The sequence below is a fragment of the Triturus cristatus genome, chromosome 11, assembly GCF_964204655.1.
Source record: "Triturus cristatus chromosome 11, aTriCri1.1, whole genome shotgun sequence".
Lineage (NCBI taxonomy): Eukaryota > Metazoa > Chordata > Amphibia > Caudata > Salamandridae > Triturus > Triturus cristatus.
This window is the reverse complement of record NC_140594.1, coordinates 1142486707-1142511554: the sequence shown is the minus strand read 5'-3', so window position 1 is coordinate 1142511554 and position 24848 is coordinate 1142486707. Positions and strand designations below refer to the sequence as shown.

The following is a 24848-nucleotide window of genomic DNA, read 5'->3' as shown; positions in this document are numbered from 1 at the left end:
CAAGATTGCCACTGCACTCGGCGTTGTAACATCTGGAACCTAGAGGACACACATCAGAGGGCGTTGGTGGTATAGTGGTGAGCATAGCTGCCTTCCAAGCAGTTGACCCGGGTTCGATTCCCGGCCAACGCAGTGCAAATATTTATATATTCTCCAAGCAGGATATATTTTAATGCAACATGTCACAAAACTGAAATATCAGAATAATCAGCCGTTATATAAAAAAATAAACAAACACGTAGGTAGACATCTCGATCGCCTCATCTGCTACATTCATTGTCCCAATATATGCTATTTTCCATAAAGCACTCACCACTCACATGTGCTGATAATAAATATTTTGCTGGGGGCAGGCAATGAAAGGGCTGAGCCCCGACCAGACATTATAACCCCAGCAACCCTATTTTAAAAAGCATTTCTAGGCGATATCTAGCCTCTGAAAATAATAGGCAAGATCCACCGATAAATCTGGCAAAAGTCCCCAAGATTTTGTGCATACTTGTGCTCTCACCTGAATGCAGCGCCACCTTGTAACCATCGGATGTAACTGCGGCTCAGAAAAATGTTTTATCAGAGGGCAAGTTGAGAGGACTCCAAGTGGCAGATTTCCACGGAAAGAGCCTCTCGCTGCAGCAGGAAGGTTGGATACTTCAAATTGGCATAGTTTCCTGTCCAGCGTCCTCTCACGTCCCGAACGCTCCCAAACACTCAAAAGCCTCACACCGGGTAAGCCCTCACCGGGTAGATCTCTGGCTCCCAGGTAAAGCCAAATCCTGAGTATGCTAGTGCTAGGATCACAGAGAAAGGACAGGGACAGAGAGCTGCTGTCTTGGTAAAGGCCTGAAACGGCTAATTCCTAAGAGGGTCTGCACTTTCAGTTATGACTGACTGTGAGTGGGGAAGATGAAGATTTTCTGTACCCAGCATACCTTGCGATGTGCTTAGGCAAATGAGGAGAGAGCCCCACCAATCCCTTGCCACTCCGCTGAAAGCTCCTCCTCTGCATAAAGAGAGCACTTTCACAAGGGAGCAGAGTGGCGCAGCGGAAGCGTGCTGGGCCCATAACCCAGAGGTCGATGGATCGAAACCATCCTCTGCTAATATTGCTTGCTTTTTCTTCCTAGGACTAATCTGTCATTTCCACCCTGCCAGCAAGGAAAAGCGCAGGCTTGTGCTAGCTATGTGAGAAAAGACTTCTCAACTATCTGTCTCTGCTGTAAATCAAGAGAGTGATCGTCAAAGGATCAACCCTATACTTTGAAAGTAAAGATACCCAATTAGAAGCATAAATGACACGTGGGACCTTCACACGTTTTTCGGGGCATGCTTTGAATTTCATTCTTCCCTTTTTGTTCTGCTTTTATCAATCTCCTATGCATTTCATGGAATTTACTCCCTTTCTCTTCGCTGCTTTGCTTCCGATGCTGCCCATATGCTCATTTCCACTATTTGTACTGCTGCTTTCCATTTCTTCTCTTCTGCACAGCTTTGTCCTTGGTTTCAATCCCCAGTTCTTTACCCTCTGCAAGACAATTTCTACTGCTTTTCATGTTGGTATCCACACCAAATGCACCATTGGAACCGGTGCAAGATTGCCACTGCACTCGGCGTTGTAACATCTGGAACCTAGAGGACACACATCAGAGGGCGTTGGTGGTATAGTGGTGAGCATAGCTGCCTTCCAAGCAGTTGACCCGGGTTCGATTCCCGGCCAACGCAGTGCAAATATTTATATATTCTCCAAGCAGGATATATTTTAATGCAACATGTCACAAAACTGAAATATCAGAAACAGAATAATCAGCCGTTATATAAAAAAATAAACAAACACGTAGGTAGACATCTCGATCGCCTCATCTGCTACATTCATTGTCCCAATATATGCTATTTTCCATAAAGCACTCACCACTCACATGTGCTGATAATAAATATTTTGCTGGGGGCAGGCAATGAAAGGGCTGAGCCCCGACCAGACATTATAACCCCAGCAACCCTATTTTAAAAAGCATTTCTAGGCGATATCTAGCCTCTGAAAATAATAGGCAAGATCCACCGATAAATCTGGCAAAAGTCCCCAAGATTTTGTGCATACTTGTGCTCTCACCTGAATGCAGCGCCACCTTGTAACCATCGGATGTAACTGCGGCTCAGAAAAATGTTTTATCAGAGGGCAAGTTGAGAGGACTCCAAGTGGCAGATTTCCACGGAAAGAGCCTCTCGCTGCAGCAGGAAGGTTGGATACTTCAAATTGGCATAGTTTCCTGTCCAGCGTCCTCTCACGTCCCGAACGCTCCCAAACAATCAAAAGCCTTGCACCGGGCAAGCCCTCACCGTGTAGATCTCTGGCTCCCAGGTAAAGCCAAATCCTGAGTATGCTAGTGCTAGGATCACAGAGAAAGGACAGGGACAGAGAGCTGCTGTCTTGGTAAAGGCCTGAAACGGCTAATTCCTAAGAGGGTCTGCACTTTCAGTTATGACTGACTGTGAGTGGGGAAGATGAAGATTTTCTGTACCCAGCATACCTTGCGATGTGCTTAGGCAAATGAGGAGAGAGCCCCACCAATCCCTTGCCACTCCGCTGAAAGCTCCTCCTCTGCATAAAGAGAGCACTTTCACAAGGGAGCAGAGTGGCGCAGCGGAAGCGTGCTGGGCCCATAACCCAGAGGTCGATGGATCGAAACCATCCTCTGCTAATATTGCTTTATTTTTCTTCCTAGGACTAATCTGTCATTTCCACCCTGCCAGCAAGGAAAAGCGCAGGCTTGTGCTAGCTATGTGAGAAAAGACTTCTCAACTATCTGTCTCTGCTGTAAATCAAGAGAGTGATCGTCAAAGGATCAACCCTATACTTTGAAAGTAAAGATACCCAATTAGAAGCATAAATGACAGGTGGGACCTTCACACGTTTTTCGGGGCATGCTTTGAATTTCATTCTTCCCTTTTTGTTCTGCTTTTATCAATCTCCTATGCATTTCATGGAATTTACTCCCTTTCTCTTCGCTGCTTTGCTTCCGATGCTGCCCATATGCTCATTTCCACTATTTGTACTGCTGCTTTCCATTTCTTCTCTTCTGCACAGCTTTGTCCTTGGTTTCAATCCCCAGTTCTTTACCCTCTGCAAGACAATTTCTACTGCTTTTCATGTTGGAATCCACACCAAATGCACCATTGGAACGGGTGCAAGATTGCCACTGCACTCGGCGTTGTAACATCTGGAACCTAGAAGACACACATCAGAGGGCGTTGGTGGTATAGTGGTGAGCATAGCTGCCTTCCAAGCAGTTGACCCGGGTTCGATTCCCGGCCAACGCAGTGCAAATATTTATATATTCTCCAAGCAGGATATATTTTAATGCAACATGTCACAAAACTGAAATATCAGAATAATCAGCCGTTATATAAAAAAATAAACAAACACGTAGGTAGACATCTCGATCGCCTCATCTGCTACATTCATTGTCCCAATATATGCTATTTTCCATAAAGCACTCACCACTCACATGTGCTGATAATAAATATTTTGCTGGGGGCAGGCAATGAAAGGGCTGAGCCCCGACCAGACATTATAACCCCAGCAACCCTATTTTAAAAAGCATTTCTAGGCGATATCTAGCCTCTGAAAATAATAGGCAAGATCCACCGATAAATCTGGCAAAAGTCCCCAAGATTTTGTGCATACTTGTGCTCTCACCTGAATGCAGCGCCACCTTGTAACCATCGGATGTAACTGCGGCTCAGAAAAATGTTTTATCAGAGGGCAAGTTGAGAGGACTCCAAGTGGCAGATTTCCACGGAAAGAGCCTCTCGCTGCAGCAGGAAGGTTGGATACTTCAAATTGGCATAGTTTCCTGTCCAGCGTCCTCTCACGTCCCGAACGCTCCCAAACACTCAAAAGCCTCACACCGGGTAAGCCCTCACCGGGTAGATCTCTGGCTCCCAGGTAAAGCCAAATCCTGAGTATGCTAGTGCTAGGATCACAGAGAAAGGACAGGGACAGAGAGCTGCTGTCTTGGTAAAGGCCTGAAACGGCTAATTCCTAAGAGGGTCTGCACTTTCAGTTATGACTGACTGTGAGTGGGGAAGATGAAGATTTTCTGTACCCAGCATACCTTGCGATGTGCTTAGGCAAATGAGGAGAGAGCCCCACCAATCCCTTGCCACTCCGCTGAAAGCTCCTCCTCTGCATAAAGAGAGCACTTTCACAAGGGAGCAGAGTGGCGCAGCGGAAGCGTGCTGGGCCCATAACCCAGAGGTCGATGGATCGAAACCATCCTCTGCTAATATTGCTTGCTTTTTCTTCCTAGGACTAATCTGTCATTTCCACCCTGCCAGCAAGGAAAAGCGCAGGCTTGTGCTAGCTATGTGAGAAAAGACTTCTCAACTATCTGTCTCTGCTGTAAATCAAGAGAGTGATCGTCAAAGGATCAACCCTATACTTTGAAAGTAAAGATACCCAATTAGAAGCATAAATGACAGGTGGGACCTTCACACGTTTTTCGGGGCATGCTTTGAATTTCATTCTTCCCTTTTTGTTCTGCTTTTATCAATCTCCTATGCATTTCATGGAATTTACTCCCTTTCTCTTCGCTGCTTTGCTTCCGATGCTGCCCATATGCTCATTTCCACTATTTGTACTGCTGCTTTCCATTTCTTCTCTTCTGCACAGCTTTGTCCTTGGTTTCAATCCCCAGTTCTTTACCCTCTGCAAGACAATTTCTACTGCTTTTCATGTTGGTATCCACACCAAATGCACCATTGGAACCGGTGCAAGATTGCCACTGCACTCGGCGTTGTAACATCTGGAACCTAGAGGACACACATCAGAGGGCGTTGGTGGTATAGTGGTGAGCATAGCTGCCTTCCAAGCAGTTGACCCGGGTTCGATTCCCGGCCAACGCAGTGCAAATATTTATATATTCTCCAAGCAGGATATATTTTAATGCAACATGTCACAAAACTGAAATATCAGAAACAGAATAATCAGCCGTTATATAAAAAAATAAACAAACACGTAGGTAGACATCTCGATCGCCTCATCTGCTACATTCATTGTCCCAATATATGCTATTTTCCATAAAGCACTCACCACTCACATGTGCTGATAATAAATATTTTGCTGGGGGCAGGCAATGAAAGGGCTGAGCCCCGACCAGACATTATAACCCCAGCAACCCTATTTTAAAAAGCATTTCTAGGCGATATCTAGCCTCTGAAAATAATAGGCAAGATCCACCGATAAATCTGGCAAAAGTCCCCAAGATTTTGTGCATACTTGTGCTCTCACCTGAATGCAGCGCCACCTTGTAACCATCGGATGTAACTGCGGCTCAGAAAAATGTTTTATCAGAGGGCAAGTTGAGAGGACTCCAAGTGGCAGATTTCCACGGAAAGAGCCTCTCGCTGCAGCAGGAAGGTTGGATACTTCAAATTGACATAGTTTCCTGTCCAGCGTCCTCTCACGTCCCGAACGCTCCCAAACACTCAAAAGCCTCGCCCTCACCGGGTAGATCTCTGGCTCCCAGGTAAAGCCAAATCCTGAGTATGCTAGTGCTAGGATCACAGAGAAAGGACAGGGACAGAGAGCTGCTGTCTTGGTAAAGGCCTGAAACGGCTAATTCCTAAGAGGGTCTGCACTTTCAGTTATGACTGACTGTGAGTGGGGAAGATGAAGATTTTCTGTACCCAGCATACCTTGCGATGTGCTTAGGCAAATGAGGAGAGAGCCCCACCAATCCCTTGCCACTCCGCTGAAAGCTCCTCCTCTGCATAAAGAGAGCACTTTCACAAGGGAGCAGAGTGGCGCAGCGGAAGCGTGCTGGGCCCATAACCCAGAGGTCGATGGATCGAAACCATCCTCTGCTAATATTGCTTGCTTTTTCTTCCTAGGACTAATCTGTCATTTCCACCCTGCCAGCAAGGAAAAGCGCAGGCTTGTGCTAGCTATGTGAGAAAAGACTTCTCAACTATCTGTCTCTGCTGTAAATCAAGAGAGTGATCGTCAAAGGATCAACCCTATACTTTGAAAGTAAAGATACCCAATTAGAAGCATAAATGACAGGTGGGACCTTCACACGTTTTTCGGGGCATGCTTTGAATTTCATTCTTCCCTTTTTGTTCTGCTTTTATCAATCTCCTATGCATTTCATGGAATTTACTCCCTTTCTCTTCGCTGCTTTGCTTCCGATGCTGCCCATATGCTCATTTCCACTATTTGTACTGCTGCTTTCCATTTCTTCTCTTCTGCACAGCTTTGTCCTTGGTTTCAATCCCCAGTTCTTTACCCTCTGCAAGACAATTTCTACTGCTTTTCATGTTGGTATCCACACCAAATGCACCATTGGAACCGGTGCAAGATTGCCACTGCACTCGGCGTTGTAACATCTGGAACCTAGAGGACACACATCAGAGGGCGTTGGTGGTATAGTGGTGAGCATAGCTGCCTTCCAAGCAGTTGACCCGGGTTCGATTCCCGGCCAACGCAGTGCAAATATTTATATATTCTCCAAGCAGGATATATTTTAATGCAACATGTCACAAAACTGAAATATCAGAAACAGAATAATCAGCCGTTATATAAAAAAATAAACAAACACGTAGGTAGACATCTCGATCGCCTCATCTGCTACATTCATTGTCCCAATATATGCTATTTTCCATAAAGCACTCACCACTCACATGTGCTGATAATAAATATTTTGCTGGGGGCAGGCAATGAAAGGGCTGAGCCCCGACCAGACATTATAACCCCAGCAACCCTATTTTAAAAAGCATTTCTAGGCGATATCTAGCCTCTGAAAATAATAGGCAAGATCCACCGATAAATCTGGCAAAAGTCCCCAAGATTTTGTGCATACTTGTGCTCTCACCTGAATGCAGCGCCACCTTGTAACCATCGGATGTAACTGCGGCTCAGAAAAATGTTTTATCAGAGGGCAAGTTGAGAGGACTCCAAGTGGCAGATTTCCACGGAAAGAGCCTCTCGCTGCAGCAGGAAGGTTGGATACTTCAAATTGACATAGTTTCCTGTCCAGCGTCCTCTCACGTCCCGAACGCTCCCAAACACTCAAAAGCCTCGCCCTCACCGGGTAGATCTCTGGCTCCCAGGTAAAGCCAAATCCTGAGTATGCTAGTGCTAGGATCACAGAGAAAGGACAGGGACAGAGAGCTGCTGTCTTGGTAAAGGCCTGAAACGGCTAATTCCTAAGAGGGTCTGCACTTTCAGTTATGACTGACTGTGAGTGGGGAAGATGAAGATTTTCTGTACCCAGCATACCTTGCGATGTGCTTAGGCAAATGAGGAGAGAGCCCCACCAATCCCTTGCCACTCCGCTGAAAGCTCCTCCTCTGCATAAAGAGAGCACTTTCACAAGGGAGCAGAGTGGCGCAGCGGAAGCGTGCTGGGCCCATAACCCAGAGGTCGATGGATCGAAACCATCCTCTGCTAATATTGCTTGATTTTTCTTCCTAGGACTAATCTGTCATTTCCACCCTGCCAGCAAGGAAAAGCGCAGGCTTGTGCTAGCTATGTGAGAAAAGACTTCTCAACTATCTGTCTCTGCTGTAAATCAAGAGAGTGATCGTCAAAGGATCAACCCTATACTTTGAAAGTAAAGATACCCAATTAGAAGCATAAATGACAGGTGGGACCTTCACACGTTTTTCGGGGCATGCTTTGAATTTCATTCTTCCCTTTTTGTTCTGCTTTTATCAATCTCCTATGCATTTCATGGAATTTACTCCCTTTCTCTTCGCTGCTTTGCTTCCGATGCTGCCCATATGCTCATTTCCACTATTTGTACTGCTGCTTTCCATTTCTTCTCTTCTGCACAGCTTTGTCCTTGGTTTCAATCCCCAGTTCTTTACCCTCTGCAAGACAATTTCTACTGCTTTTCATGTTGGTATCCACACCAAATGCACCATTGGAACCGGTGCAAGATTGCCACTGCACTCGGCGTTGTAACATCTGGAACCTAGAGGACACACATCAGAGGGCGTTGGTGGTATAGTGGTGAGCATAGCTGCCTTCCAAGCAGTTGACCCGGGTTCGATTCCCGGCCAACGCAGTGCAAATATTTATATATTCTCCAAGCAGGATATATTTTAATGCAACATGTCACAAAACTGAAATATCAGAAACAGAATAATCAGCCGGTATATAAAAAAATAAACAAACACGTAGGTAGACATCTCGATCGCCTCATCTGCTACATTCATTGTCCCAATATATGCTATTTTCCATAAAGCACTCACCACTCACATGTGCTGATAATAAATATTTTGCTGGGGGCAGGCAATGAAAGGGCTGAGCCCCGACCAGACATTATAACCCCAGCAACCCTATTTTAAAAAGCATTTCTAGGCGATATCTAGCCTCTGAAAATAATAGGCAAGATCCACCGATAAATCTGGCAAAAGTCCCCAAGATTTTGTGCATACTTGTGCTCTCACCTGAATGCAGCGCCACCTTGTAACCATCGGATGTAACTGCGGCTCAGAAAAATGTTTTATCAGAGGGCAAGTTGAGAGGACTCCAAGTGGCAGATTTCCACGGAAAGAGCCTCTCGCTGCAGCAGGAAGGTTGGATACTTCAAATTGGCATAGTTTCCTGTCCAGCGTCCTCTGACGTCCCGAACGCTCCCAAACACTCAAAAGCCTCAGCCCTCACCGGGTAGATCTCTGGCTCTCAGGTAAAGCCAAATCCTGAGTATGCTAGTGCTAGGATCACAGAGAAAGGACAGGGACAGAGAGCTGCTGTCTTGGTAAAGGCCTGAAACGGCTAATTCCTAAGAGGATCCGCACTTTCAGTTATGACTGACTGTGAGTGGGGAAGATGAAGATTTTCTGTACCCAGCATACCTTGCGATGTGCTTAGGCAAATGAGGAGAGAGCCCCACCAATCCCTTGCCACTCCGCTGAAAGCTCCTCCTCTGCATAAAGAGAGCACTTTCACAAGGGAGCAGAGTGGCGCAGCGGAAGCGTGCTGGGCCCATAACCCAGAGGTCGATGGATCGAAACCATCCTCTGCTAATATTGCTTGATTTTTCTTCCTAGGACTAATCTGTCATTTCCACCCTGCCAGCAAGGAAAAGCGCAGGCTTGTGCTAGCTATGTGAGAAAAGACTTCTCAACTATCTGTCTCTGCTGTAAATCAAGAGAGTGATCGTCAAAGGATCAACCCTATACTTTGAAAGTAAAGATACCCAATTAGAAGCATAAATGACAGGTGGGACCTTCACACGTTTTTCGGGGCATGCTTTGAATTTCATTCTTCCCTTTTTGTTCTGCTTTTATCAATCTCCTATGCATTTCATGGAATTTACTCCCTTTCTCTTCGCTGCTTTGCTTCCTATGCTGCCCATATGCTCATTTCCACTATTTGTACTGCTGCTTTCCATTTCTTCTCTTCTGCACAGCTTTGTCCTTGGTTTCAATCCCCAGTTCTTTACCCTCTGCAAGACAATTTCTACTGCTTTTCATGTTGGTATCCACACCAAATGCACCATTGGAACCGGTGCAAGATTGCCACTGCACTCGGCGTTGTAACATCTGGAACCTAGAGGACACACATCAGAGGGCGTTGGTGGTATAGTGGTGAGCATAGCTGCCTTCCAAGCAGTTGACCCGGGTTCGATTCCCGGCCAACGCAGTGCAAATATTTATATATTCTCCAAGCAGGATATATTTTAATGCAACATGTCACAAAACTGAAATATCAGAAACAGAATAATCAGCCGTTATATAAAAAAATAAACAAACACGTAGGTAGACATCTCGATCGCCTCATCTGCTACATTCATTATCCCAATATATGCTATTTTCCATAAAGCACTCACCACTCACATGTGCTGATAATAAATATTTTGCTGGGGGCAGGCAATGAAAGGGCTGAGCCCCGACCAGACATTATAACCCCAGCAACCCTATTTTAAAAAGCATTTCTAGGCGATATCTAGCCTCTGAAAATAATAGGCAAGATCCACCGATAAATCTGGCAAAAGTCCCCAAGATTTTGTGCATACTTGTGCTCTCACCTGAATGCAGCGCCACCTTGTAACCATCGGATGTAACTGCGGCTCAGAAAAATGTTTTATCAGAGGGCAAGTTGAGAGGACTCCAAGTGGCAGATTTCCACGGAAAGAGCCTCTCGCTGCAGCAGGAAGGTTAGATACTTCAAATTGGCATAGTTTCCTGTCCAGCGTCCTCTCACGTCCTGAACGCTCCCAAACACTCAAAAGCCTCGCCCTCACCGGGTAGATCTCTGGCTCCCAGGTAAAGCCAAATCCTGAGTATGCTAGTGCTAGGATCACAGAGAAAGGACAGGGACAGAGAGCTGCTGTCTTGGTAAAGGCCTGAAACGGCTAATTCCTAAGAGGGTCTGCACTTTCAGTTATGACTGACTGTGAGTGGGGAAGATGAAGATTTTCTGTACCCAGCATACCTTGCGATGTGCTTAGGCAAATGAGGAGAGAGCCCCACCAATCCCTTGCCACTCCGCTGAAAGCTCCTCCTCTGCATAAAGAGAGCACTTTCACAAGGGAGCAGAGTGGCGCAGCGGAAGCGTGCTGGGCCCATAACCCAGAGGTCGATGGATCGAAACCATCCTCTGCTAATATTGCTTGATTTTTCTTCCTAGGACTAATCTGTCATTTCCACCCTGCCAGCAAGGAAAAGCGCAGGCTTGTGCTAGCTATGTGAGAAAAGACTTCTCAACTATCTGTCTCTGCTGTAAATCAAGAGAGTGATCGTCAAAGGATCAACCCTATACTTTGAAAGTAAAGATACCCAATTAGAAGCATAAATGACAGGTGGGACCTTCACACGTTTTTCGGGGCATGCTTTGAATTTCATTCTTCCCTTTTTGTTCTGCTTTTATCAATCTCCTATGCATTTCATGGAATTTACTCCCTTTCTCTTCGCTGCTTTGCTTCCGATGCTGCCCATATGCTCATTTCCACTATTTGTACTGCTGCTTTCCATTTCTTCTCTTCTGCACAAGTTTGTCCTTGGTTTCAATCCCCAGTTCTTTACCCTCTGCAAGACAATTTCTACTGCTTTTCATGTTGGTATCCACACCAAATGCACCATTGGAACCGGTGCAAGATTGCCACTGCACTCGGCGTTGTAACATCTGGAAGCTAGAGAACACACATCAGAAGGCATTGGTGGTATAGTGGTGAGCATAGCTGCCTTCCAAGCAGTTGACCCGTGTTCGATTCCCGGCCAACGCAGTGCAAATATTTATATATTCTCCAAGCAGGATATATTTTAATGCAACATGTCACAAAACTGAAATATCAGAATAATCAGCCGTTATATAAAAAAAAAAAAAACACGTAGGTAGACATCTCGATCGCCTCATCTGCTACATTCATTGTCCCAATATATGCTATTTTCCATAAAGCACTCACCACTCACATGTGCTGATAATAAATATTTTGCTGGGGGCAGGCAATGAAAGGGCTGAGCCCCGACCAGACATTATAACCCCAGCAACCCTATTTTAAAAAGCATTTCTAGGCGATAGCTAGCCTCTGAAAATAATAGGCAAGATCCACCGATAAATCTGGCAAAAGTCCCCAAGATTTTGTGCATACTTGTGCTCTCACCTGAATGCAGCGCCACCTTGTAACCATCGGATGTAACTGCGGCTCAGAAAAATGTTTTATCAGAGGGCAAGTTGAGAGGACTCCAAGTGGCAGATTTCAACGGAAAGAGCCTCTCGCTGCAGCAGGAAGGTTGGATACTTCAAATTGGCATAGTTTCCTGTCCAGCGTCCTCTCACGTCCCGAACGCTCCCAAACAATCAAAAGCCTTGCACCGGGCAAGCCCTCACCGTGTAGATCTCTGGCTCCCAGGTAAAGCCAAATCCTGAGTATGCTAGTGCTAGGATCACAGAGAAAGGACAGGGACAGAGAGCTGCTGTCTTGGTAAAGGCCTGAAACGGCTAATTCCTAAGAGGGTCTGCACTTTCAGTTATGACTGACTGTGAGTGGGGAAGATGAAGATTTTCTGTACCCAGCATACCTTGCGATGTGCTTAGGCAAATGAGGAGAGAGCCCCACCAATCCCTTGCCACTCCGCTGAAAGCTCCTCCTCTGCATAAAGAGAGCACTTTCACAAGGGAGCAGAGTGGCGCAGCGGAAGCGTGCTGGGCCCATAACCCAGAGGTCGATGGATCGAAACCATCCTCTGCTAATATTGCTTTATTTTTCTTCCTAGGACTAATCTGTCATTTCCACCCTGCCAGCAAGGAAAAGCGCAGGCTTGTGCTAGCTATGTGAGAAAAGACTTCTCAACTATCTGTCTCTGCTGTAAATCAAGAGAGTGATCGTCAAAGGATCAACCCTATACTTTGAAAGTAAAGATACCCAATTAGAAGCATAAATGACAGGTGGGACCTTCACACGTTTTTCGGGGCATGCTTTGAATTTCATTCTTCCCTTTTTGTTCTGCTTTTATCAATCTCCTATGCATTTCATGGAATTTACTCCCTTTCTCTTCGCTGCTTTGCTTCCGATGCTGCCCATATGCTCATTTCCACTATTTGTACTGCTGCTTTCCATTTCTTCTCTTCTGCACAGCTTTGTCCTTGGTTTCAATCCCCAGTTCTTTACCCTCTGCAAGACAATTTCTACTGCTTTTCATGTTGGAATCCACACCAAATGCACCATTGGAACGGGTGCAAGATTGCCACTGCACTCGGCGTTGTAACATCTGGAACCTAGAAGACACACATCAGAGGGCGTTGGTGGTATAGTGGTGAGCATAGCTGCCTTCCAAGCAGTTGACCCGGGTTCGATTCCCGGCCAACGCAGTGCAAATATTTATATATTCTCCAAGCAGGATATATTTTAATGCAACATGTCACAAAACTGAAATATCAGAAACAGAATAATCAGCCGTTATATAAAAAAACAAACAAACACGTAGGTAGACATCTCGATCGCCTCATCTGCTACATTCATTGTCCCAATATATGCTATTTTCCATAAAGCACTCACCACTCACATGTGCTGATAATAAATATTTTGCTGGGGGCAGGCAATGAAAGGGCTGAGCCCCGACCAGACATTATAACCCCAGCAACCCTATTTTAAAAAGCATTTCTAGGCGATATCTAGCCTCTGAAAATAATAGGCAAGATCCACCGATAAATCTGGCAAAAGTCCCCAAGATTTTGTGCATACTTGTGCTCTCACCTGAATGCAGCGCCACCTTGTAACCATCGGATGTAACTGCGGCTCAGAAAAATGTTTTATCAGAGGGCAAGTTGAGAGGACTCCAAGTGGCAGATTTCCACGGAAAGAGCCTCTCGCTGCAGCAGGAAGGTTGGATACTTCAAATTGGCATAGTTTCCTGTCCAGCGTCCTCTCACGTCCCGAATGCTCCCAAACACTCAAAAGCCTCACACCGGGTAAGCCCTCACCGGGTAGATCTCTGGCTCCCAGGTAAAGCCAAATCCTGAGTATGCTAGTGCTAGGATCACAGAGAAAGGACAGGGACAGAGAGCTGCTGTCTTGGTAAAGGCCTGAAACGGCTAATTCCTAAGAGGGTCTGCACTTTCAGTTATGACTGACTGTGAGTGGGGAAGATGAAGATTTTCTGTACCCAGCATACCTTGCGATGTGCTTAGGCAAATGAGGAGAGAGCCCCACCAATCCCTTGCCACTCCGCTGAAAGCTCCTCCTCTGCATAAAGAGAGCACTTTCACAAGGGAGCAGAGTGGCGCAGCGGAAGCGTGCTGGGCCCATAACCCAGAGGTCGATGGATCGAAACCATCCTCTGCTAATATTGCTTGCTTTTTCTTCCTAGGACTAATCTGTCATTTCCACCCTGCCAGCAAGGAAAAGCGCAGGCTTGTGCTAGCTATGTGAGAAAAGACTTCTCAACTATCTGTCTCTGCTGTAAATCAAGAGAGTGATCGTCAAAGGATCAACCCTATACTTTGAAAGTAAAGATACCCAATTAGAAGCATAAATGACAGGTGGGACCTTCACACGTTTTTCGGGGCATGCTTTGAATTTCATTCTTCCCTTTTTGTTCTGCTTTTATCAATCTCCTATGCATTTCATGGAATTTACTCCCTTTCTCTTCGCTGCTTTGCTTCCGATGCTGCCCATATGCTCATTTCCACTATTTGTACTGCTGCTTTCCATTTCTTCTCTTCTGCACAGCTTTGTCCTTGGTTTCAATCCCCAGTTCTTTACCCTCTGCAAGACAATTTCTACTGCTTTTCATGTTGGTATCCACACCAAATGCACCATTGGAACCGGTGCAAGATTGCCACTGCACTCGGCGTTGTAACATCTGGAACCTAGAGGACACACATCAGAGGGCGTTGGTGGTATAGTGGTGAGCATAGCTGCCTTCCAAGCAGTTGACCCGGGTTCGATTCCCGGCCAACGCAGTGCAAATATTTATATATTCTCCAAGCAGGATATATTTTAATGCAACATGTCACAAAACTGAAATATCAGAAACAGAATAATCAGCCGTTATATAAAAAAATAAACAAACACGTAGGTAGACATCTCGATCGCCTCATCTGCTACATTCATTGTCCCAATATATGCTATTTTCCATAAAGCACTCACCACTCACATGTGCTGATAATAAATATTTTGCTGGGGGCAGGCAAGGAAAGGGCTGAGCCCCGACCAGACATTATAACCCCAGCAACCCTATTTTAAAAAGCATTTCTAGGCGATATCTAGCCTCTGAAAATAATAGGCAAGATCCACCGATAAATCTGGCAAAAGTCCCCAAGATTTTGTGCATACTTGTGCTCTCACCTGAATGCAGCGCCACCTTGTAACCATCGGATGTAACTGCGGCTCAGAAAAATGTTTTATCAGAGGGCAAGTTGAGAGGACTCCAAGTGGCAGATTTCAACGGAAAGAGCCTCTCGCTGCAGAAGGAAGGTTGGATACTTCAAATTGGCATAGTTTCCTGTCCAGCGTCCTCTCACGTCCCGAACGCTCCCAAACGCTCAAAAGCCTCCCCTCACCAGGTAGATCTCTAGCTCCCAGGTAAAGCCAAATCCTGAGTATGCTAGTGCTAGGATCACAGAGAAAGGACAGGGACAGAGAGCTGCTGTCTTGGTAAAGGCCTGAAACGGCTAATTCCTAAGAGGGTCTGCACTTTCAGTTATGACTGACTGTGAGTGGGGAAGATGAAGATTTTCTGTACCCAGCATACCTTGCGATGTGCTTAGGCAAATGAGGAGAGAGCCCCTCCAATCCCTTGCCACTCCGCTGAAAGCTCCTCCTCTGCATAAAGAGAGCACTTTCACAAGGGAACAGAGTGGCGCAGCGGAAGCGTGCTGGGCCCATAACCCAGAGGTCGATGGATCGAAACCATCCTCTGCTAATATTGCTTGATTTTTCTTCCTAGGACTAATCTGTCATTTCCACCCTGCCAGCAAGGAAAAGCGGAGGCTTGTGCTAGCTATGTGAGAAAAGACTTCTCAACTATCTGTCTCTGCTGTAAATCAAGAGAGTGATCGTCAAAGGATCAACCCTATACTTTGAAAGTAAAGATACCCAATTAGAAGCATAAATGACAGGTGGGACCTTCACACGTTTTTCGGGGCATGCTTTGAATTTCATTCTTCCCTTTTTGTTCTGCTTTTATCAATCTCCTATGCATTTCATGGAATTTACTCCCTTTCTCTTCGCTGCTTTGCTTCCGATGCTGCCCATATGCTCATTTCCACTATTTGTACTGCTGCTTTCCATTTCTTCTCTTCTGCACAGCTTTGTCCTTGGTTTCAATCCCCAGTTCTTTACCCTCTGCAAGACAATTTCTACTGCTTTTCATGTTGGTATCCACACCAAATGCACCATTGGAACCGGTGCAAGATTGCCACTGCACTCGGCGTTGTAACATCTGGAACCTAGAGGACACACATCAGAGGGCGTTGGTGGTATAGTGGTGAGCATAGCTGCCTTCCAAGCAGTTGACCCGGGTTCGATTCCCGGCCAACGCAGTGCAAATATTTATATATTCTCCAAGCAGGATATATTTTAATGCAACATGTCACAAAACTGAAATATCAGAAACAGAATAATCAGCCGTTATATAAAAAAATAAACAAACACGTAGGTAGACATCTCGATCGCCTCATCTGCTACATTCATTGTCCCAATATATGCTATTTTCCATAAAGCACTCACCACTCACATGTGCTGATAATAAATATTTTGCTGGGGGCAGGCAATGAAAGGGCTGAGCCCCGACCAGACATTATAACCCCAGCATCCCTATTTTAAAAAGCATTTCTAGGCGATATCTAGCCTCTGAAAATAATAGGCAAGATCCACCGATAAATCTGGCAAAAGTCCCCAAGATTTTGTGCATACTTGTGCTCTCACCTGAATGCAGTGCCACCTTGTAACCATCGGATGTAACTGCGGCTCAGAAAAATGTTTTATCAGAGGGCAAGTTGAGAGGATTCCAAGTGGCAGATTTCCACGGAAAGAGCCTCTCGCTGCAGCAGGAAGGTTGGATACTTCAAATTGGCATAGTTTCCTGTCCAGCGTCCTCTCACGTCCCGAACGCTCCCAAACACTCAAAAGCCTCACACCGGGCAAGCCCTCACCGTGTAGATCTCTGGCTCCCAGGTAAAGCCAAATCCTGAGTATGCTAGTGCTAGGATCACAGAGAAAGGACAGGGACAGAGAGCTGCTGTCTTGGTAAAGGCCTGAAACGGCTAATTCCTAAGAGGGTCTGCACTTTCAGTTATGACTGACTGTGAGTGGGGAAGATGAAGATTTTCTGTACCCAGCATACCTTGCGATGTGCTTAGGCAAATGAGGAGAGAGCCTCACCAATCCCTTGCCACTCCGCTGAAAGCTCCTCCTCTGCATAAAGAGAGCACTTTCACAAGGGAGCAGAGTGGCGCAGCGGAAGCGTGCTGGGCCCATAACCCAGAGGTTGATGGATCGAAACCATCCTCTGCTAATATTGCTTTGATTTTTCTTCCTAGGACTAATCTGTCATTTCCACCCTGCCAGCAAGGAAAAGCGCAGGCTTGTGCTAGCTATGTGAGAAAAGACTTCTCAACTATCTGTCTCTGCTGTAAATCAAGAGAGTGATCGTCAAAGGATCAACCCTATACTTTGAAAGTAAAGATACCCAATTAGAAGCATAAATGACAGGTGGGACCTTCACACGTTTTTCGGGGCATGCTTTGAATTTCATTCTTCCCTTTTTGTTCTGCTTTTATCAATCTCCTATGCATTTCATGGAATTTACTCCCTTTCTCTTCGCTGCTTTGCTTCCGATGCTGCCCATATGCTCATTTCCACTATTTGTACTGCTGCTTTCCATTTCTTCTCTTCTGCACAGCTTTGTCCTTGGTTTCAATCCCCAGTTCTTTACCCTCTGCAAGACAATTTCTACTGCTTTTCATGTTGGAATCCACACCAAATGCACCATTGGAACGGGTGCAAGATTGCCACTGCACTCGGCGTTGTAACATCTGGAACCTAGAGGACACACATCAGAGGGCGTTGGTGGTATAGTGGTGAGCATAGCTGCCTTCCAAGCAGTTGACCCGGGTTTGATTCCCGGCCAACGCAGTGCAAATATTTATATATTCTCCAAGCAGGATATATTTTAATGCAACATGTCACAAAACTGAAATATCAGAAACAGAATAATCAGCCGTTATATAAAAAAAAAAAAAAACACGTAGGTAGACATCTCGATCGCCTCATCTGCTACATTCATTGTCCCAATATATGCTATTTTCCATAAAGCACTCACCACTCACATGTGCTGATAATAAATATTTTGCTGGGGGCAGGCAATGAAAGGGCTGAGCCCCGACCAGACATTATAACCCCAGCATCCCTATTTTAAAAAGCATTTCTAGGCGATATCTAGCCTCTGAAAATAATAGGCAAGATCCACCGATAAATCTGGCAAAAGTCCCCAAGATTTTGTGCATACTTGTGCTCTCACCTGAATGCAGCGCCACCTTGTAACCATCGGATGTAACTGCGGCTCAGAAAAATGTTTTATCAGAGGGCAAGTTGAGAGGACTCCAAGTGGCAGATTTCCACGGAAAGAGCCTCTCACTGCAGCAGGAAGGTTGGATACTTTAAATTGGCATAGTTTCCTGTCCAGCGTCCTCTCACGTCCCGAACGCTCCCAAACGCTCAAAAGCCTCACACCGGGCAAGCCCTCACCGGGTAGATCTCTGGCTCCCAGGTAAAGCCAAATCCTGAGTATGCTAGTGCTAGGATCACAGAGAAAGGACAGGGACAGAGAGCTTCTGTCTTGGTAAAGGCCTGAAACGGCTAATTCCTAAGAGGGTCTGCACTTTCAGTTATGACTGACTGTGAGTGGGAAAGATGAAGATTTTCTGTACCCAGCATACCTTGCGATGTGCTTAGGCAAATGAGGAGAGAGCCCCACCAATCCCTTGCCACTCCGCTGAAAGCTCCTCCTCTGCATAAAGAGAGCACTTTCACAAGGGAGCAGAGTGGCGCAGCGGAAGCGTGCTGGGCCCATAACCCAGAGGTCGATGGATCGAAACCATCCTCTGCTAATATTGCTTGATTTTTCTTCCTAGGACTAATCTGTCATTTCCACCCTGCCAGCAAGGAAAAGCGCAGGCTTGTGCTAGCTATGTGAGAAAAGACTTCTCAACTATCTGTCTCTGCTGTAAATCAAGAGAGTGATCGTCAAAGGATCAACCCTATACTTTGAAAGTAAAGATACCCAATTAGAAGCATAAATGACAGGTGGGACCTTCACACGTTTTTCGGGGCATGCTTTGAATTTCATTCTTCCCTTTTTGTTCTGCTTTTATCAATCTCCTATGCATTTCATGGAATTTACTCCCTTTCTCTTCGCTGCTTTGCTTCCGATGCTGCCCATATGCTCATTTCCACTATTTGTACTGCTGCTTTCCATTTCTTCTCTTCTGCACAGCTTTGTCCTTGGTTTCAATCCCCAGTTCTTTACCCTCTGCAAGACAATTTCTACTGCTTTTCATGTTGGTATCCACACCAAATGCACCATTGGAACCGGTGCAAGATTGCCACTGCACTCGGCGTTGTAACATCTGGAACCTAGAGGACACACATCAGAGGGCGTTGGTGGTATAGTGGTGAGCATAGCTGCCTTCCAAGCAGTTGACCCAGGTTCGATTCCTGGCCAACGCAGTGCAAATATTTATATATTCTCCAAGCAGGATATATTTTAATGCAACATGTCACAAAACTGAAATATCAGAAACAGAATAATCAGCCGTTATATAAAAAAATAAACAAACACGTAGGTAGACATCTCGATCGCCTCATCTGCTACATTCATTGTCCCAATATATGCTATTTTCCATAAAGCACTCACCACTCACATGTGCTGATAATAAATATTTTGCTGGGGGCAGGCAAGGAAAGGGCTGAGCCCCGACCAGACATTATAACCCCAGCAACCCTATTTTAAAAAGCATTTCTAGGCGATATCTAGCCTCTGAAAATAATAGGCAAGATCCACCGATAAATCTGGCAAAAGTCCCCAAGATTTTGTGCATACTTGTGCTCTCACCTGAATGCAGCGCCACCTTGTAACCATCGGATGTAACTGCGGCTCAGAAAAATGTTTTATCAGAGGGCAAGTTGAGAGGACTCCAAGTGGCAGATTTCCACGGAAAGAGCCTCTCGCTGCAGCAGGAAGGTTGGATACTTCAAATTGGCATAGTTTCCTGTCCAGCGTCCTCTCACGTCCCGAACGCTCCCAAACACTCAAAAGCCTCACACCGGGTAAGCCCTCACCGGGTAGATCTCTGGCTCCCAGGTAAAGCCAAATCCTGAGTATGCTAGTGCTAGGATCACAGAGAAAGGACAGGGACAGAGAGCTGCTGTCTTGGTAAAGGCCTGAAACGGCTAATTCCTAAGAGGGTCTGCACTTTCAGTTATGACTGACTGTGAGTGGGGAAGATGAAGATTTTCTGTACCCAGCATACCTTGCGATGTGCTTAGGCAAATGAGGAGAGAGCCCCACCAATCCCTTGCCACTCCGCTGAAAGCTCCTCCTCTGCATAAAGAGAGCACTTTCACAAGGGAGCAGAGTGGCGCAGCGGAAGCGTGCTGGGCCCATAACCCAGAGGTCGATGGATCGAAACCATCCTCTGCTAATATTGCTTGCTTTTTCTTCCTAGGACTAATCTGTCATTTCCACCCTGCCAGCAAGGAAAAGCGCAGGCTTGTGCTAGCTATGTGAGAAAAGACTTCTCAACTATCTGTCTCTGCTGTAAATCAAGAGAGTGATCGTCAAAGGATCAACCCTATACTTTGAAAGTAAAGATACCCAATTAGAAGCATAAATGACAGGTGGGACCTTCACACGTTTTTCGGGGCATGCTTTGAATTTCATTCTTCCCTTTTTGTTCTGCTTTTATCAATCTCCTATGCATTTCATGGAATTTACTCCCTTTCTCTTCGCTGCTTTGCTTCCGATGCTGCCCATATGCTCATTTCCACTATTTGTACTGCTGCTTTCCATTTCTTCTCTTCTGCACAGCTTTGTCCTTGGTTTCAATCCCCAGTTCTTTACCCTCTGCAAGACAATTTCTACTGCTTTTCATGTTGGTATCCACACCAAATGCACCATTGGAACCGGTGCAAGATTGCCACTGCACTCGGCGTTGTAACATCTGGAACCTAGAGGACACACATCAGAGGGCGTTGGTGGTATAGTGGTGAGCATAGCTGCCTTCCAAGCAGTTGACCCGGGTTCGATTCCCGGCCAACGCAGTGCAAATATTTATATATTCTCCAAGCAGGATATATTTTAATGCAACATGTCACAAAACTGAAATATCAGAAACAGAATAATCAGCCGTTATATAAAAAAATAAACAAACACGTAGGTAGACATCTCGATCGCCTCATCTGCTACATTCATTGTCCCAATATATGCTATTTTCCATAAAGCACTCACCACTCACATGTGCTGATAATAAATATTTTGCTGGGGGCAGGCAAGGAAAGGGCTGAGCCCCGACCAGACATTATAACCCCAGCAACCCTATTTTAAAAAGCATTTCTAGGCGATATCTAGCCTCTGAAAATAATAGGCAAGATCCACCGATAAATCTGGCAAAAGTCCCCAAGATTTTGTGCATACTTGTGCTCTCACCTGAATGCAGCGCCACCTTGTAACCATCGGATGTAACTGCGGCTCGGAAAAATGTTTTATCAGAGGGCAAGTTGAGAGGACTCCAAGTGGCAGATTTCAACGGAAAGAGCCTCTCGCTGCAGCAGGAAGGTTGGATACTTCAAATTGGCATAGTTTCCTGTCCAGCGTCCTCTCACGTCCCGAACGCTCCCAAACGCTCAAAAGCCTCCCCTCACCGGGTAGATCTCTAGCTCCCAGGTAAAGCCAAATCCTGAGTATGCTAGTGCTAGGATCACAGAGAAAGGACAGGGACAGAGAGCTGCTGTCTTGGTAAAGGCCTGAAACGGCTAATTCCTAAGAGGGTCTGCACTTTCAGTTATGACTGACTGTGAGTGGGGAAGATGAAGATTTTCTGTACCCAGCATACCTTGCGATGTGCTTAGGCAAATGAGGAGAGAGCCCCTCCAATCCCTTGCCACTCCGCTGAAAGCTCCTCCTCTGCATAAAGAGAGCACTTTCACAAGGGAGCAGAGTGGCGCAGCGTAAGCGTGCTGGGCCCATAACCCAGAGGTCGATGGATCGAAACCATCCTCTGCTAATATTGCTTGATTTTTCTTCCTAGGACTAATCTGTCATTTCCACCCTGCCAGCAAGGAAAAGCGGAGGCTTGTGCTAGCTATGTGAGAAAAGACTTCTCAACTATCTGTCTCTGCTGTAAATCAAGAGAGTGATCGTCAAAGGATCAACCCTATACTTTGAAAGTAAAGATACCCAATTAGAAGCATAAATGACAGGTGGGACCTTCACACGTTTTTCGGGGCATGCTTTGAATTTCATTCTTCCCTTTTTGTTCTGCTTTTATCAATCTCCTATGCATTTCATGGAATTTACTCCCTTTCTCTTCGCTGCTTTGCTTCCGATGCTGCCCATATGCTCATTTCCACTATTTGTACTGCTGCTTTCCATTTCTTCTCTTCTGCACAGCTTTGTCCTTGGTTTCAATCCCCAGTTCTTTACCCTCTGCAAGACAATTTCTACTGCTTTTCATGTTGGTATCCACACCAAATGCACCATTGGAACCGGTGCAAGATTGCCACTGCACTCGGCGTTGTAACATCTGGAACCTAGAGGACACACATCAGAGGGCGTTGGTGGTATAGTGGTGAGCATAGCTGCCTTCCAAGCAGTTGACCCGGGTTCGATTCCCGGCCAACGCAGTGCAAATATTTATATATTCTCCAAGCAGGATATATTTTAATGCAACATGTCACAAAACTGAAATATCAGAAACAGAATAATCAGCCGTTATATAAAAAAATAAACAAACACGTAGGTAGACATCTCGATCGCCTCATCTGCTACATTCATTGTCCCAATATATGCTATTTTCCATAAAGCACTCACCACTCACATGTGCTGATAATAAATATTTTGCTGGGGGCAGGCAATGAAAGGGCTGAGCCCCGACCAGACATTATAACCCCAGCATCCCTATTTTAAAAAGCATTTCTAGGCGATATCTAGCCTCTGAAAATAATAGGCAAGATCCACCGATAAATCTGGCAAAAGTCCCCAAGATTTTGTGCATACTTGTGCTCTCACCTGAATGCAGTGCCACCTTGTAACCATCGGATGTAACTGCGGCTCAGAAAAATGTTTTATCAGAGGGCAAGTTGAGAGGACTCCAAGTGGCAGATTTCCACGGAAAGAGCCTCTCGCTGCAGCAGGCAGGTTGGATACTTCAAATTGGCATAGTTTCCTGTCCAGCGTCCTCTCACGTCCCGAACGCTCCCAAACACTCAAAAGCCTCACACCGGGCAAGCCCTCACCGTGTAGATCTCTGGCTCCCAGGTAAAGCCAAATCCTGAGTATGCTAGTGCTAGGATCACAGAGAAAGGACAGGGACAGAGAGCTGCTGTCTTGGTAAAGGCCTGAAACGGCTAATTCCTAAGAGGGTCTGCACTTTCAGTTATGACTGACTGTGAGTGGGGAAGATGAAGATTTTCTGTACCCAGCATACCTTGCGATGTGCTTAGGCAAATGAGGAGAGAGCCTCACCAATCCCTTGCCACTCCGCTGAAAGCTCCTCCTCTGCATAAAGAGAGCACTTTCACAAGGGAGCAGAGTGGCGCAGCGGAAGCGTGCTGGGCCCATAACCCAGAGGTCGATGGATCGAAACCATCCTCTGCTAATATTGCTTGATTTTTCTTCCTAGGACTAATCTGTCATTTCCACCCTGCCAGCAAGGAAAAGCGCAGGCTTGTGCTAGCTATGTGAGAAAAGACTTCTCAACTATCTGTCTCTGCTGTAAATCAAGAGAGTGATCGTCAAAGGATCAACCCTATACTTTGAAAGTAAAGATACCCAATTAGAAGCATAAATGACAGGTGGGACCTTCACACGTTTTTCGGGGCATGCTTTGAATTTCATTCTTCCCTTTTTGTTCTGCTTTTATCAATCTCCTATGCATTTCATGGAATTTACTCCCTTTCTCTTTGCTGCTTTGCTTCCGATGCTGCCCATATGCTCATTTCCACTATTTGTACTGCTGCTTTCCATTTCTTCTCTTCTGCACAGCTTTGTCCTTGGTTTCAATCCCCAGTTCTTTACCCTCTGCAAGACAATTTCTACTGCTTTTCATGTTGGAATCCACACCAAATGCACCATTGGAACGGGTGCAAGATTGCCACTGCACTCGGCGTTGTAACATCTGGAACCTAGAGGACACACATCAGAGGGCGTTGGTGGTATAGTGGTGAGCATAGCTGCCTTCCAAGCAGTTGACCCGGGTTTGATTCCCGGCCAACGCAGTGCAAATATTTATATATTCTCCAAGCAGGATATATTTTAATGCAACATGTCACAAAACTGAAATATCAGAAACAGAATAATCAGCCGTTATATAAAAAAAAAAAAAAACACGTAGGTAGACATCTCGATCGCCTCATCTGCTACATTCATTGTCCCAATATATGCTATTTTCCATAAAGCACTCACCACTCACATGTGCTGATAATAAATATTTTGCTGGGGGCAGGCAATGAAAGGGCTGAGCCCCGACCAGACATTATAACCCCAGCATCCCTATTTTAAAAAGCATTTCTAGGCGATATCTAGCCTCTGAAAATAATAGGCAAGATCCACCGATAAATCTGGCAAAAGTCCCCAAGATTTTGTGCATACTTGTGCTCTCACCTGAATGCAGCGCCACCTTGTAACCATCGGATGTAACTGCGGCTCAGAAAAATGTTTTATCAGAGGGCAAGTTGAGAGGACTCCAAGTGGCAGATTTCCACGGAAAGAGCCTCTCACTGCAGCAGGAAGGTTGGATACTTTAAATTGGCATAGTTTCCTGTCCAGCGTCCTCTCACGTCCCGAACGCTCCCAAACGCTCAAAAGCCTCACACCGGGCAAGCCCTCACCGGGTAGATCTCTGGCTCCCAGGTAAAGCCAAATCCTGAGTATGCTAGTGCTAGGATCACAGAGAAAGGACAGGGACAGAGAGCTGCTGTCTTGGTAAAGGCCTGAAACGGCTAATTCCTAAGAGGGTCTGCACTTTCAGTTATGACTGACTGTGAGTGGGAAAGATGAAGATTTTCTGTACCCAGCATACCTTGCGATGTGCTTAGGCAAATGAGGAGAGAGCCCCACCAATCCCTTGCCACTCCGCTGAAAGCTCCTCCTCTGCATAAAGAGAGCACTTTCACAAGGGAGCA

General features: G+C 45.8%; 15 non-coding genes across 15 annotated transcripts; all 15 read left to right on the top strand.

The window, feature by feature from the left end:
• Positions 1-60: 60 nt before the first annotated feature.
• Positions 61-132, top strand: TRNAG-UCC (transfer RNA glycine (anticodon UCC)). Its single transcript has one exon. It is a non-coding gene; the product is annotated as a tRNA-Gly (tRNA).
• Positions 133-1647: 1515 nt separating this feature from the next.
• TRNAG-UCC (transfer RNA glycine (anticodon UCC)) lies at positions 1648-1719 on the top strand. The gene has a single exon. It is a non-coding gene; the product is annotated as a tRNA-Gly (tRNA).
• Positions 1720-3240: 1521 nt separating this feature from the next.
• On the top strand, positions 3241-3312 carry TRNAG-UCC (transfer RNA glycine (anticodon UCC)). Its single transcript has one exon. It is a non-coding gene; the product is annotated as a tRNA-Gly (tRNA).
• Positions 3313-4827: 1515 nt separating this feature from the next.
• Positions 4828-4899, top strand: TRNAG-UCC (transfer RNA glycine (anticodon UCC)). Its single transcript has one exon. It is a non-coding gene; the product is annotated as a tRNA-Gly (tRNA).
• Positions 4900-6409: 1510 nt separating this feature from the next.
• On the top strand, positions 6410-6481 carry TRNAG-UCC (transfer RNA glycine (anticodon UCC)). The gene has a single exon. It is a non-coding gene; the product is annotated as a tRNA-Gly (tRNA).
• A 1510-nt stretch (positions 6482-7991) lies between these two features.
• TRNAG-UCC (transfer RNA glycine (anticodon UCC)) lies at positions 7992-8063 on the top strand. Its single transcript has one exon. It is a non-coding gene; the product is annotated as a tRNA-Gly (tRNA).
• Positions 8064-9574: 1511 nt separating this feature from the next.
• Positions 9575-9646, top strand: TRNAG-UCC (transfer RNA glycine (anticodon UCC)). Its single transcript has one exon. It is a non-coding gene; the product is annotated as a tRNA-Gly (tRNA).
• Positions 9647-12742: 3096 nt separating this feature from the next.
• TRNAG-UCC (transfer RNA glycine (anticodon UCC)) lies at positions 12743-12814 on the top strand. The gene has a single exon. It is a non-coding gene; the product is annotated as a tRNA-Gly (tRNA).
• Positions 12815-14335: 1521 nt separating this feature from the next.
• Positions 14336-14407, top strand: TRNAG-UCC (transfer RNA glycine (anticodon UCC)). Its single transcript has one exon. It is a non-coding gene; the product is annotated as a tRNA-Gly (tRNA).
• A 1509-nt stretch (positions 14408-15916) lies between these two features.
• TRNAG-UCC (transfer RNA glycine (anticodon UCC)) lies at positions 15917-15988 on the top strand. The gene has a single exon. It is a non-coding gene; the product is annotated as a tRNA-Gly (tRNA).
• Positions 15989-17510: 1522 nt separating this feature from the next.
• TRNAG-UCC (transfer RNA glycine (anticodon UCC)) lies at positions 17511-17582 on the top strand. The gene has a single exon. It is a non-coding gene; the product is annotated as a tRNA-Gly (tRNA).
• A 1521-nt stretch (positions 17583-19103) lies between these two features.
• Positions 19104-19175, top strand: TRNAG-UCC (transfer RNA glycine (anticodon UCC)). Its single transcript has one exon. It is a non-coding gene; the product is annotated as a tRNA-Gly (tRNA).
• A 1521-nt stretch (positions 19176-20696) lies between these two features.
• Positions 20697-20768, top strand: TRNAG-UCC (transfer RNA glycine (anticodon UCC)). Its single transcript has one exon. It is a non-coding gene; the product is annotated as a tRNA-Gly (tRNA).
• Positions 20769-22277: 1509 nt separating this feature from the next.
• TRNAG-UCC (transfer RNA glycine (anticodon UCC)) lies at positions 22278-22349 on the top strand. Its single transcript has one exon. It is a non-coding gene; the product is annotated as a tRNA-Gly (tRNA).
• A 1521-nt stretch (positions 22350-23870) lies between these two features.
• TRNAG-UCC (transfer RNA glycine (anticodon UCC)) lies at positions 23871-23942 on the top strand. Its single transcript has one exon. It is a non-coding gene; the product is annotated as a tRNA-Gly (tRNA).
• Positions 23943-24848: the final 906 nt, after the last annotated feature.